This window comes from Zosterops lateralis, assembly GCF_965231275.1.
Source record: "Zosterops lateralis genome assembly, chromosome: 13".
NCBI classification, from domain to species: domain Eukaryota; kingdom Metazoa; phylum Chordata; class Aves; order Passeriformes; family Zosteropidae; genus Zosterops; species Zosterops lateralis.
This window is the reverse complement of record NC_139773.1, coordinates 16,443,947-16,457,670: the sequence shown is the minus strand read 5'-3', so window position 1 is coordinate 16,457,670 and position 13,724 is coordinate 16,443,947.

The following is a 13,724-nucleotide window of genomic DNA, read 5'->3' as shown; positions in this document are numbered from 1 at the left end:
ACTCCAGAGATGTCTGAGAAAACACTTTTTGATGACTAAAATAAGGGTGCCAGTTTTTTTTTTTTTGCCACAGCTTATCTTAAATTATGCAAAACTCCGAGATATGCGAGGCACATAGAAAGGAAGAACAAGGCCTTTAATTGAATTCAAGATCCATTTCAACTGAATTGCTAAACCCCTAAAACAGAAGAGCAGTTTTGCATTCTGCTAACATAATCCACCTCCATCCATGTTACTCCCCATGAGTCACACACACATAAACCCTCAGTGCACAAGATGCAAGAAAAGACCACATAGCAAGCAGCTGAATCAGCCTCTCCTTTTAGACCCTATATTCTGCCCATGAAAATAGTGAATATTGAGACAGGACTATTTCAAGTGTCATCTACAGCTCTTTGTTAGTGATAAGAAAGGAAATTTCTTCACTCGGAAATTCCAGTTTTTGTGCCAACAGCTGCATTGGTTCCCCTGCTGCTGTCAATAACTGTGTTCACTTCAGACCTTTCCAACACTGCATTTCACAAACTGTTTGCTGCTTCTCAGAGTAATTCCCTCTGTAGGGCTGTGGCTCCTGGAGGAGACAGCATTTTTTTTTTTTTGTATTACTGTCCTCTAAATTAGTTTGAAACACAGACAAGTGAAATGACAAGGGCAATTAATAAGCAGAAGCACATTCCCTGGGCCCAGAGATTCAGGCCCTCAAAGGTGGAATCTACAGATCCTACAGAACAAGGGCAGAGAGGCAGTGCTGGGATGTGACCCACAGGAGCATTTCCCTGCTGGATGGCTGATGGAAGAGCACTGGGATGTGCCTCTCCTTGCTCTCACAGCCTGCAGTGGATAGTCCACCAGAAACCTCATTGTCCTGCTCTGCCCACGTTCCCCTGAGTATCAACACAGCTCCTCTCTCCTTCTCCACTGCTCCTCCTGCTCCCCTCCCTCCCTGTGCTGATGCCTTCCCACAGTCCTACCTGAGTTACTCCATGCAGAAAATCCCTTTTCTTGGTCCAAGTCAGCCTCCATGGCCCAAACCAGCACCCACAGCCTCCAGGAAGGGGCTGAGTGAAGCAGGGGAGAAATGTTCCCTTGCTCTGGTCAGCAATGGCACTGTGAAGGCTCCACTGGAGCCCTGCCTGGCTGAGCACCTGGGGCCAGCATCCCCCAGCAATTACCCCAGGGTGTGGAGGGTGGAGAAGCAGCCCAAGGCCAGGTGAACTCCTCAGCCCACTCTCAGCTATGGAAATGAGTTTCTAGATCATTCTCCTCACCCCTGCACAAACAGCAGATTTTTCCATGCAGCCCCCAAGCCCTGAGGGTAGAGGGGACATCTCTCCTGTGCTACACCCACAGCTGGGGGAGACAAGTGACAGGTCCCTCAGAGAAGCCCCAGCAGCTGCTGTGGCAATGGGGGGAGCCTGGGGGGTCATGGAGGGTCCCCAGGAGTGAGAGGTGCCCACACCTCATTGTCCCCCTGCAGCAGCAATCAATAGGGCTGTAATTACCACTGCTGCTGTTTGGTCCCCCTAAACAGGGGGAGCACAGCTTTGTGCCCGTCCTCCCATTGAGGATGCAGCTCTGCAAAACTACTCCTCTTATCCTCCTTTACATATTTATTACAACTCTTTAGACTGATCCATGCAAACCAAAGGAAAGGGACCAATGGAAAGGGGCCGGCTTGTGCCAGCAATCCCCAGACTGTCAAGCGATCACTGAAGATTGGACAGGTCCTGATGAAATAAATGTTGGCTGCTGACTCTTCCAATTTTGCAACACTCCTCTGTGTCACTGGAGCAGCCTTGTCCAAGATTGAGATATTTGCAAACTGTCATCTTTCATAAATATCTGCCTTGAGTGACACTTTGCCCCCCTCCATTTCCCTTTGAAATGTACCTAGCTGGCACGGAGCCTGCGGGATTTCATTGCTTGTGATAGGTGATTAGCAAAGAGATGATTTCCTCCTCCCTCCCCCTCCTCCCCTCTGCCAAAGGGCTGAGTGACAGGTCCAAAAGGCGAAAGGCAGACTGGGGAAGCAAATCTGCCAGAGGCAGAAGTGATGACACTCCGAAAACACTTCATTCATCTTGCCAAATTACAGGCTGGGCTGGGGACTGATGGAGACTGGAGGAAGGAGGGGGGGAGATAATCTCCTGCCTTTGCCTTGTGTGTTCTGTGCTCAAAAACATTGCAAAGCAGCTCCTGGAGCTTGAAGGATGCACCCCAAACCCCTGCAATTTCTGCTCTGTAATGCTCCCAGGCGAGCTGTTACCTGGCTTTGCTCGTAGCCTGGTGATGAGGAGCATTAAAGTGTCTTAGTCATGGATGTCAGATCCCCTCAGCTCCCACAGGCTTCCTGCCCAGACATCAATAATGGGGCTGAGAGGGAATTTCAAACAGCCAAACAAAGTAGGAAGTGTCTGGGCCTCCCAGACAGTGGAGCTGGTGCCACCTGCACAGCCTCCCCCTAATTTATCTGGCTGGGAACTGCTCAGAGGGCAAAGCAGGTATTTGTGGTTGAGAGTTTTCCTGTGTCTGTTTCGGGAACCTTTGAGAGGTAATTTGGGAATGAACACAGGTGTGAGCCACTGATGGTGCTGGTTCTCCATGAGCTGGGACGTCTTATGAGCAACAGCAAAAAGCAGTTGTGTGCTTGGACAAAGTTCTGCATAAAACTTCCTTTTTTGAGAAGAATACCAATTTAGAATGAGAACTCCATTGAGTTACTTTTTTTTTTTTTTTTTTTTTTTTTTTTTTTTTTTTTTTTCCCTCAAAACATTATCTAAGTAATGGCTTGATTTGGACTTTTTAATTTAGGGAATTTATTTCAGTTTCTGGGTTTGAAGTGGATGCCTGTCTCAAATGTAATTACTTTTTTTTTTCTTACGTTTAATGGTTTAACATTGAAATATTTCAGACTTGCCAATTAACTACTTCAACTCAAAGTATTTTGCCTGAATTCTCAACATGCCCCAAGTCTAGTCTATTTACATTTTCAGACTTGACATTTCCTTTTAGGAGTGAGACTGCTAACAAAGGAAATTATGTTTTCCTCCTGTCTTTGCCAATGGACATTGTAAGCAGTGATCATTGAATCTTAAATTCACTTTTCCACCTGAAGAGCAAGTCAGTTATTTCAGATGGTGCAATTGAAAATCTCTCTCTTCTGTCATCCTGAAGTACTTCAAGAGATACACAAACCACTCTTGAAGAATGAGAGAGAATGATTTTATTTTTAATAATACACGAGTTTTTTGTCGTGTGTCAAAGTGAGAACATCAGATTCTGGTCTTTCCTAGGCTGGTTTAAGACCTATGGTGCACTCAAACACTGGCTTAATGCTGTTGTAAAAACTTATTTGAATTTTGTTATATCAGAACTTACAGCTCAAATAGATGCTGATGTCACTTTTCATTTTTACTTGTGTAAATGAAGCCTTGGCTGGCTTTCTGTAGCATCATCTCTCAGTAGTACCTCCCAGGATACACTGAAAATGGAGACCAGGGCATAATAAAGTGAATCACTGCTGACAAAAATAGATGCCTTATACATCACAGAGTGAAGTAACTACTCTAGGCAGGAGAAATACCATCTAAAATGATCCTTAGCTAATCACCCCAGAATCAAAAATATCAGGGGTGGAAATGATGAATTCCTCACACACTGTCTGTCCTGGAACTGTTTGATACAAGTGAGTTTACTAGGCATTTATTTGCTAAATTCTATTCAGCAGAAGTAATTCTGAAGAACGTAAGAATTTTCTAACAGTTGAATCCAGATAAAACATGGTTCCCTTCTTCTGTGGAACACTAAAGATGTGCTCAGCTGGGACTCAGAATCTGCATGTTCCCAACTGCTGGGTGCTCTATATCCAAGTGCTCATTGCTGTCAACTGGAAAAGACATTTCACAACAACAAAATTATTAGATTTTTCCCCCTTATTGTTTGTTTCCTTATTGTTCCTTATTTCCTTATTTCCTTTTGCTTCTAAATGGGAAATGCTGGAAAATGCCCATCATTTGGTGTTGGAACTGGGGAGTGCCATCAAACACAAAAATAAAGCACAGGAAGGATCAAAGTGAGCCAACCCTTTCCAGTAGATTTCACTACTAAAAAGAGTGAAAAAAAAAACAAACCCTAGCATAAATCTGATGCCATTTATTTTGATAAGTTCTGTTCTGTCATCACTCAGCAATTTACAACTGCAAACAGCTAATTGAATATCACATACAGTATGAGGTAGGCTGGCCTAACAATGTAATATCCCTCCCCCTTCAGACTGAGAAATCTGGTAGGAGAAATTACAGTGAGTTTCTCGAGGACAAACATTGAGTTTGTGATGGAACAGAGATTCAGACTTGGGGGCTCTTTGTCTCCCTTTTGCACACACCCAGATCTTCAGTCACACAGCAGAAAAACACAACAGAAGGAGGGAGAGGATGAACAAGCAGACCTGCATGTCAGCACATGGACAAATAACCCACTTCTGCACCTACAGGGGAGCTCGGGCGAGGCTGAAGCACCTCCACAGATACTTGCAACTAAAAGTAAAAACCCTTCTCAGCTGTCCCTGTAGCTTAATTATTTTCCCTGCAAAATTAGAATAAGAGAGAGAAAGGATTCCTTGTCCAGAGTGCTTTAGGGTGTTGGGGGCTATGATGCCCAGCTCTGAAAGCAGCTCAGGTGAGTGCTGCCTGCCAGCAGAAGAGCAGCTGAGGATGTTGCTGTCACCTCGGGGAGGTCTCCTTGGAGCTGCAGATGAGGGTCTGGATTTGTAGAGAGCAGCAAGATTCATGCATCTATTTAAGATTTCCCAGGGGTCATCTCCAAGGGTTCCTTCCTCACACCCTGATTTTATAGGTGGCTCTGCATCAAGGCAGTGAGGTGTCTGAAGAGTGTAGTGGATGCAGCCATCTAATTTCTGGAGATAAGGAGAAAGTGATAAATGCTACATATGTGAGCATGAGATGTGGTGCAAACCCATCTGGCCACCTACAAACACATGTGTTGTACCCATGACAAGTTAATTGTGCATTAATCAGGATATAATCTCATACTGCTAATGCAAGTCATGATGTAATTTTACCTTTACTACCTATACAACTATGGCCATTATTATCCTGTAATAAATTGTATCACTTCAGACTGATGAATGATACTAGTTAATGCCTCTCCACCTAATTTGTTATTTCACATGGTGATGTAGCATTACTTTGGTTTGGTTTTTACCCAGCGAAGCTGCCTTACAGTTGTCTTTATTGGACTTTTCCAGAACACTTGGAACAGAAGGAAAAAAAAAAGAAGAAATAGATATTTGTTTATTTAAAAATAAAAACGGGAAGATTTTACCAGAGGCAGTTGTTTGCTTTTGTTGGGATACTTTTTTCCAGTGAGCCCAGCTCTGAGCAGAAAGGAAGACACTTCAAGAAGCAATAACCAAAAATGCTGACTTGGAATTTAACACACATTTGGCCACATTGCTGCTTGTTTGTTGCAGCATTTGTTTGTTGCACGTTTGATGCAAGAACAAATAACTGCACATCCCCACTGCTCCCACAAGATGCACATAGGCCCACTTGCTCAGTGGCAAACTATTGAGCTGTGGCTTAAGAAGAAAAATGTGTGTGTTGGAATGATACAGTCACATTCTTTTTTTGGCTTTTGAAACTCACCTCTTTGCCTGCACACCTGTGTGTCTGACCCTCACACCTCAAAGCTTTTTAAAGTTCTGGGTGGTGGTTACAGAACACTTTTTTGGGTTTGGTGATAAATAGGGAAATGCAGAGAGGGGACAGAGATGTAGAATGAGTTATTTTTCTAATGTTTTTCCATTAAGCAGCAGCTGCTGTTTCCAAGCTGTCAGCTCTGTTGCCAGGGTGATTTCTGTGCGCATGGCACAGAGCGGGGCCGGCGGGTTCGGCGCATCCTCCCTCCTGCCCGGGAATGTCACTGCACCAGGGAACTCCTGCATCAGCAAACCCCTTCCTCTGACCCGGGTGGGAATCAGCCTGCAGGAGCACAACTCCTTGCTAAGGTCATTCAGCACTGTGCTCTCCCACACTGGCACAGCCTCGTTGTCTTCTCCCTTCCCTGTGAAGTAGAACATATGAAACATTTCATTCCGGCATTTTAAATTTCTTGTACAGTTCTTGGTCTTCTCCTCAAAGGACACGACAGATAAGCTGAGTCAGATATTAAATATTTCAGGCGGTGGCAGCAAACACAGCCCACGAACCAAAATCAATGTTCAAGTGTTCAATGCTAAGCAGTGACTTCAGTGGATCAACTTCTCCCTCTAAACCTTGTGCAAGGGTTAAAGAGTTTTGTTGAGCTACACAGAGGACAACAGAGTCGTCTTGCACAGAGAAGTGTTCACACTCCAAGCACAGAAATAAGGGGCTAATTTTTTTTCTAATATTAAACTCACTTTGCCTTCCAAAATGCAACATTTTTCCAGTCTACAAGGTAGGACTCCAAAAGAGTGAGAGCATCTTTTTCCATGGTTAAGGCATTATGATCAGTTTATAGTTTCTGAGTGTCTAATGAATGCAGTAAGAAAGGTAAAACGTTCACAATTCTTTAATATACTGGTGAGAAAACCTTATCAGTTTACTGGAGAATCACAAATGGCAACAGGTCAGATCAAATTTCTCATGTGGCATAAAATCATAAATGCAGTTCCCAGGGCTACCTCAACTTTAATAAAATGAAGTCATCCATGTGTTGCTTTGTATTAATATTGCAACTAGGTTTAAGCATATATGAGCCATGATTTTTCCTCAAGTGTTAAATCAAATTGAATCACAGGTTTTTATGAGTGATAAAATGATAATAGACCAGATCTGGTCAGCTAGGATAATAACTTGATTCAGTACTTTGGATGTAAGTGTTTAAGATTTCCACAATAAAACTGTAATGTTATACCCTAAAGTGTGTTAATAACATTAAGTGATGTAACAGTGAAAGCGAACTGACAGAATGTAATACCCACAGGGCCATCATAATAGAAATAATTTATAATGTAACAGCAATAAAATCTTTAATGTTATCTCAATCCAGTCCTGTCCCCAAGTCTGGGGTTTCAGATTACACGTGATTTTTTTCTATGCATTTAAGTGTTAACTTAAAATAATTAAGAAAATGGTTTTCAAAGTGGAAGAGCCTTTCAAAGTTGCTGACCTGATAATAATATTATTAACTCTTTCCTTCCTACCAAATTCCCGGGTGGGGAATTTGGTACAAATGATACAAAAGGAGGTACATCTCTTTTGCTTCCATTTTATTTTCCTTTTAAAAGCAATTTGCAGCAATCAAGGAATATGTAGGACTACCATACTACATGAAAAAGGCATCTCATCCTCACCATTTTCACATCTAAACACAAACCCAAACCACACTGAAAAAGAGTTTGAACAAAGACCCAGTAAATGTCACCACGCCATAAACACAAGGTTCATGCTTGTGGCTACTTACAAAAGAAGGAGGAAGCCAATGGGGTGTCTTCCCTTCTCACTGTGGCAAACCAGAACTTGTTCTGGAATAGCCTGATTGGATATTAGCAAATGTCCTTCCTGGCAAAATGTTGGGATAAATTCCCCAGAGGGCCCATGAGATCTTTAAGAACAAAACTGATCAAATATCTCTAAGGTGTGGACACAATGTATTTTATCCAACCTATTAACAGAGAGGTAAATCAGAGAACCTCATGTATATGACAGAGACATTTTCTCCATCTCATGCAGCATAAATACATTTCCTGGATTCTCAATATGGACTGAGGGTTAATATCTCTTAAGACAGTGGTCTTTAGGAGATAAAGAGCTTTTTTTTTTGCCTGTTATTCCCTTCAAAGCATTTGAAAAGAACTGACTGGACAGACATGTGCAACAGATCTTGCAAAATGTGTGCAGAAACATAACATTTAGAAATAAGCCAAAAATAATCTTTAATACTTAAACCAAGATTTATTTGTTTCAAGGTAAGGTATAATTTTATTCCTTCTTCCTGATCAAATTTCTTGCTAAGAATATTTACTGTTTTAGGCAGGAATACTGAGAGTTTTCTATAATGTATGCCATGCCTCAGAGGAGCCAAACCAGAATAAATTCAGCATCTGAATTCTCTTGCAAACCCATCCAACCCAGGACTAATAACCTGTGTCTTTAGAAAATACTCCAGCATCAGACACACAAGATAGTTATTGTGCAATTAAGAGAAATCCTCTGACTCTCAGGTTCTCACTGGACTCACCAGGGAATGCAGAAAAAAAAAAAAAAAAACTGGAACTGAACAAAGAAGCAGCTTATCATCTTGAAATATGCCGGGTTAATCGTCCCTTTAAAAGCAAATGTATTAGGAAAACATTAGATCCTTAGCCCTCTGTGACATAATTACACAGGCTTCTGATTAAACAGAGGCTCTCATTAAGTACAACATTTTATTTTAGTTTCTTGTTGGTTGTTGGTATTATTGGGCTTCCTGCCCAATTCCAGCCAGGCTACCATATGAACAGTGAAAACAGCCAACATTGTTAATACAATAACAACAACAACACTTGGCACTTCCAGCAGTCCCTTGATCTCAAAATCTTGCAGCAATTTACAGATATGACTTGGGTGCAGCACATGGCAAAGTGGTGGAGCAGGTAAGACTGACCATGCTCATCTCACAGATGGATAAAAGCAGGGCAGAGAGGGATTCACACAGCTTTCCCTGGCTGCTGGAAAATCAGTGGTGAGATCCAGAAGTCCTGAGGAGAAAACCACTTGGAATTACTGTTTCAACAACCACTGAACTTTGTTCCTCCCTCCTTAATTGCTGTTGTTGTTTACAGGTTCCTTGTAGCAGAAGAGGACTTGTGCTGTGAAAAATCAAGCAGGGATGCAAATCAGAAGGAACAGGCAATTAAGCATTGCTTATTTTTTGTAGCTTAAGAAAGCTTGGTACGATTTCTCTCCAAAAGAGATTTGTGGTGGTTTACATAAAGGAGTCAGGACCTAGTTGTGGCCAGCTAAGATGTAAAGTTTGCACTGTGGGTTTAGGTGGTAAGAGAAGGATGTTTTGGTTTGTAGATCACCAAATGTGGCCCTTCAGACACATGTAGAGAGGCTTGTTTGCAGAGCTTCCAGTGATGGGAATGTAAGGAGAACACTTTTGCATGGGATAAGGGGCACATTTATGAATGCACAACCTCTGAGCTGTCAACAGCACTGAGCTTTTTTTCCTCCCATCATCCTGATCCACCTTTGGCAAAGATGCTCCTCCCCCAGTGGCTGGGAAGGGGGCTCTGGTGGACTGGAATGGATTTATGCAGCCAAACTTACAAAAGAAAGCTCCAGTCTTCAGCCTGAGAAAGGGTGACTCAACTTTTGTGCTGCATCTGAAAACACCTCAGATGTTGAAAGCTGAGCAGAGCCTACATTTGCTGATAGTGGTATGGATACAGGAGAAAAGTTTTGCAGAATACAGTTTCCCTTCACACAGAAGGGTTTAATCCCTAAGATTAATAAATATTTCTCAGTGGTGTGCTGGCTACTAAGGAGAGCCACTGCTGATTTACCAGATTTCTGCCCCAGCCAAATAATTATTTTTCTCTTTAGCTTAAAAGAAAAAAAATTCTATCTAGGAGCATGAAGTGTTAAACTCCTCTTAGGCAGTGAGCTTCAGAAACAGAATCTCACAGAGTGCATATAAATATCATCTGTATCCAGACTCCACCAGTGTGGATTGTAATTGGCACTGCTGTGAATTATCTGTTACTGATACACACCAACACCCCCTGATTGGGAAGCTCAGGTGCCCCTTCGTGGCTGCAAAAATAAAAACATAACACCCACGTGGAAACCTAATGGAGTCAGTATCAGAACAAGCTTTTAGGTCTGTGTGCATGCATTACAAGAGTATCAGAGGTGGAAACCTGCTTGTCACTTATTCAGCTGGATATGAACAACTGGCTTCAAAAGAAACTCAGGAGTGAAAGATTAAAGGGAAGGTGACCATGAACTCTCCTTTCCCCAAAGAAGTTCAAAGCTTCCTGATTTAGGTTCTTATCGCACTATAAAGAGGGGAAGCAAGGAAGATAAAAATTTAAAAATAAATGATCTTTAAGAAATTATCCTCATCTGAGTGTCCTCCAATATGTCTGGTCCTCTAAGTGTTAAGTGAATTGTAACTAGATCCTAGGGAGACAGTTGCAACCTGGTTATCAGTGGCAGTAAATGGAAGATAATAGCCCCACTAGAGAGTTATGAAATGGCTTGTCTTTGAGCTGCCAAAGTGTTTAGGCTCTCTTTTATTATATTCACAGCAGTAATCCGATATGTCCTGACTTCTGTCATCTGTATGTAATGCTTATCAACTCTCTGCCAGTGATTCACCCCCTTGTCAGGGACAATTATTCCTCAAAGTGCTGAGGTTACGACTGAAGCAATATTATGACTGGAAAGAAAATATGAAAGGTGCAGCACATCACAGCGAGCAATCTTGGGGCTGACGTCAAAGTGGAGGAGAACATTGTTGATAAAAAAATAAGGAGTGTTGCACTGCTGCTCCCACAGCACTCCTGAGCTCTGCTAAGGTCATGCATACCTATGACGAGGGTGATGGAAGATTTTCCCATTATTTTCTTGGAGCTGGGTCTCCATATTTCCCTGGTTAGGTGTCTCTCTCCATCTCCATTCTATGTCCCCATTTAAAGCCACTTAAAACTGAAGAGGCAGCGTGTGTTCTGTCCCTCTAAATTTGCAGACAGGAGCTCAGCCCAGGAAATTCATTTTCCTCCAGAGGATCGTAAAATGAAAAGCATAATCCAAGGGACAGAGGGCCCAATTTGCAGTTTTCGAGCTGCCTGAAATTACAGCAACACCTGCAGTGAAATTCTGATCCAAGCACGTTCAGACCAACCTGTTCCATCACTCCTTTAGATGCCTCAGGCAAAACTGAAGTAAATTTTGATCCTGAGCTTGTGACTAGGGGAAAACCCTGGGGATGCTGAAATCCTGGCACCATGAGGGCAGTGCTGGAGAGCAGAAGGAAACCTGGGATCAGGGCATGGCCTCAGAGCACCAGAAGCTCAAGGCCACTGAGAGAGCAAGTGGCTGTGGCATTTCTTTGTCTCCTCTCACAGCAAGGGGTGACTGTGGTTTGGGAGCTCTGTCAAGGGCAAAGAGGAGAAGCAGGTGGTCACTGAACATAATGGTGGAGACAGGGAGGCCAGAGAGGGGTGGCAGATGGTCCCAGGGGCTGTCCAGCTGACCAACAGCAGCACCTATGCCCTGCCTGCACATGTGGCACCAATCCAGGACGGGTTCTTAGGTGTCAGCCAGCACATAATTCACTGGACTGAGGGTTTCAGCCTACAGAGTAACAGAAGTGGAGGAAAACAATACCTCTCTGTGGTGTTTTGATAGTCCTTGGGCTCTGTAAGTACGGTGCAAACTCTGTATTTCAGTCCATTTTGCAAACAAGGGGTTGAGCAAGGCCATTTCCCTGCTCAGAGGGTCACAGGGGTCCAATTGCAAGGTCGGGGAGGCCCCATTGAGAAGGCAAAACAAGCTGGGTTGGAGCAGGGAAGGAGGGAGGAGGCAGCCAGGGCTGAAAAAAGAAATGATGTCCCAAATGAGCCGTCTCAAAGCAGAAAGTGGAGCCACTTCTCTGGGCACAGAGCTGAGTGCAAGCCAGGCCTGTGGCAAGGTCTGGTGCTGCCACTGGTGCTGGGATGTTTGGTGCTTCCTGCCCTTGCACCCACAGGAGCCCACAGGGGTCCCAAGGGTCATGAGCAGCAGGGTCAGCTGCGCTTCCATCGGGAGGGAAACAGCCTCCAAAGGCACTGAGGAGAGGGAATGAATCACTGTGCCTTGTCTAATATATTGCAGTAATGTAATATAACAGCAATAACCCCCAGAGTACCATCTGGTGAACTTGTGACTAAACACGGCTTGTTTTGCTCAAGGCACACAAGCAATGGACAAGTATATATTTTATTCCTTTGCTTCACCCTGCCCAAGCACAAGTGGTAGCAAAACTATTTCTGGGAATTTTAGACCATCTACAAATCAGGGATGCAAGCAGTTATTTCTCCCCTATGAAACACACAGGCAGCTCTCTCTGCAGGAGGGTGCTCAGCAACACAAACTCCTGAGTTTCAGTTGTGGCCACCAAAGTAGACAGAGGCCTGATCTCAGCTCTTCACTCTGTGTTTCTGACGCTGCAAAATCCCCTGTTGAACTCCTGTGTGTAGGTGGATGTTTCAGGTGATATTTCCCAGTGATGCAGTAAGCCTGACTCACCCATGAAGAATATTGGTGACTGGTTGCTCTGACCTTGGTCAGAGTTAATCCTGCAGGAATGAAAAGGTTCAGATTTCAGTACTCACTGGAAGAAAAGGGAAGAGAGGAGGAGCAGCCCCCTACTAAGATAAAGACACGACCAGTGGCTCTGCCATCAGTGACAGCATTGCTTGCATTTGGCATTATATTATGAAAATATCCATTCAGAGGGATATCATGAGATCAAAGACAATATTTCCGCAGCGATGACTTCAGCCCCACTTCACTCTGCTCCCTCTCCTCCTCCCGTCCTTCGCGTTTCAAGGCTCCTGCTCTATTCATCCTCTCCGTGCCACCCCAGGTTTATAACACCACATCATCAGCAGCACTAATAGCCCGTGATTCTTTCCCCCTATTGTGTTTGTCAGAGTCAGTAATCTGGGCACTACGGTGGAGCAGCACTGAAAAGCTACAGTGTGTTCCTATAGCAACCGCCTAATCCGCAGGTGGAAGGTGATTGGGCACCTTTTGCACCGGAACAATAATTTGAAAGATCTTTTTCAGTGTGCTGTTCTGCAGCGTGAGTTCATTGTGCTGCAACCCACCGTGAATCGTTTATGAGCTGTCAGGAGAAATGCAGCCGTGGCTGCACAAATCACAGCGAGGGGAAAGACGATGTTCTTCCAGCAACGAGCCCTTGAAATATTTCACGGCAGGTTAAGAGGCCAAATTGTGTATGGCGAGATGTATTGTGTAGGATAAAACAAAGAGTTTTTATAATAGGCCGATGGTGACAGTCTCCAAGTCAGGGAATCCCAGTGAAGTGTAAGGCCGTGCATGAATATGAGTTTTCCTGAGCTGTGGAAGGAAAACAGCCGTAATAAAAGAAAGTGCTGGGCAGAGCTCCCACATTCGACTCTTCCAAAACCAATTACTCCCACCTGGCTATTCCCATTTCTCCTAAAACATCTCCTGTTACAGAAGAGAATTTAATATTCTCTAATTGAAATCCCTAATTTAAGGCATTTGCCTGCTATCCTCAAAGTCTGAAATCCTGGTCTGGACATGATTAGATATTGTAGAAGTCGGAAATTTTTGGATATTCAAAGTCAAACTAAGGAACCTTCAGGAAATACACGACATGTTTCCTCTGAAAGCCAGGCTCCATTCTATTTCTCACAGTTGAATAGTCTGAGGTAGGGAGTGATCTTACCTGCCCATGGCAGGGGGCTTGGAACCAGATGATCTTTGAGCTCATTTCCGAACCATTCTAGGTTTCCCCAACCTTTCCAAGCAAACCAGCCCAATCCATGGGGCAAGTGCAGCAATGAGAGAACAAACACCTTCATGCCAACCTCAAGCAACAGTCCCTGTCACCTGCAGTCTATGTCTGATTTCCACTCTTTTTTCTTTCCTTTTTTTTTTTTTGAAAACACTGGACCAGAAATAGTAGATAGAGACAGA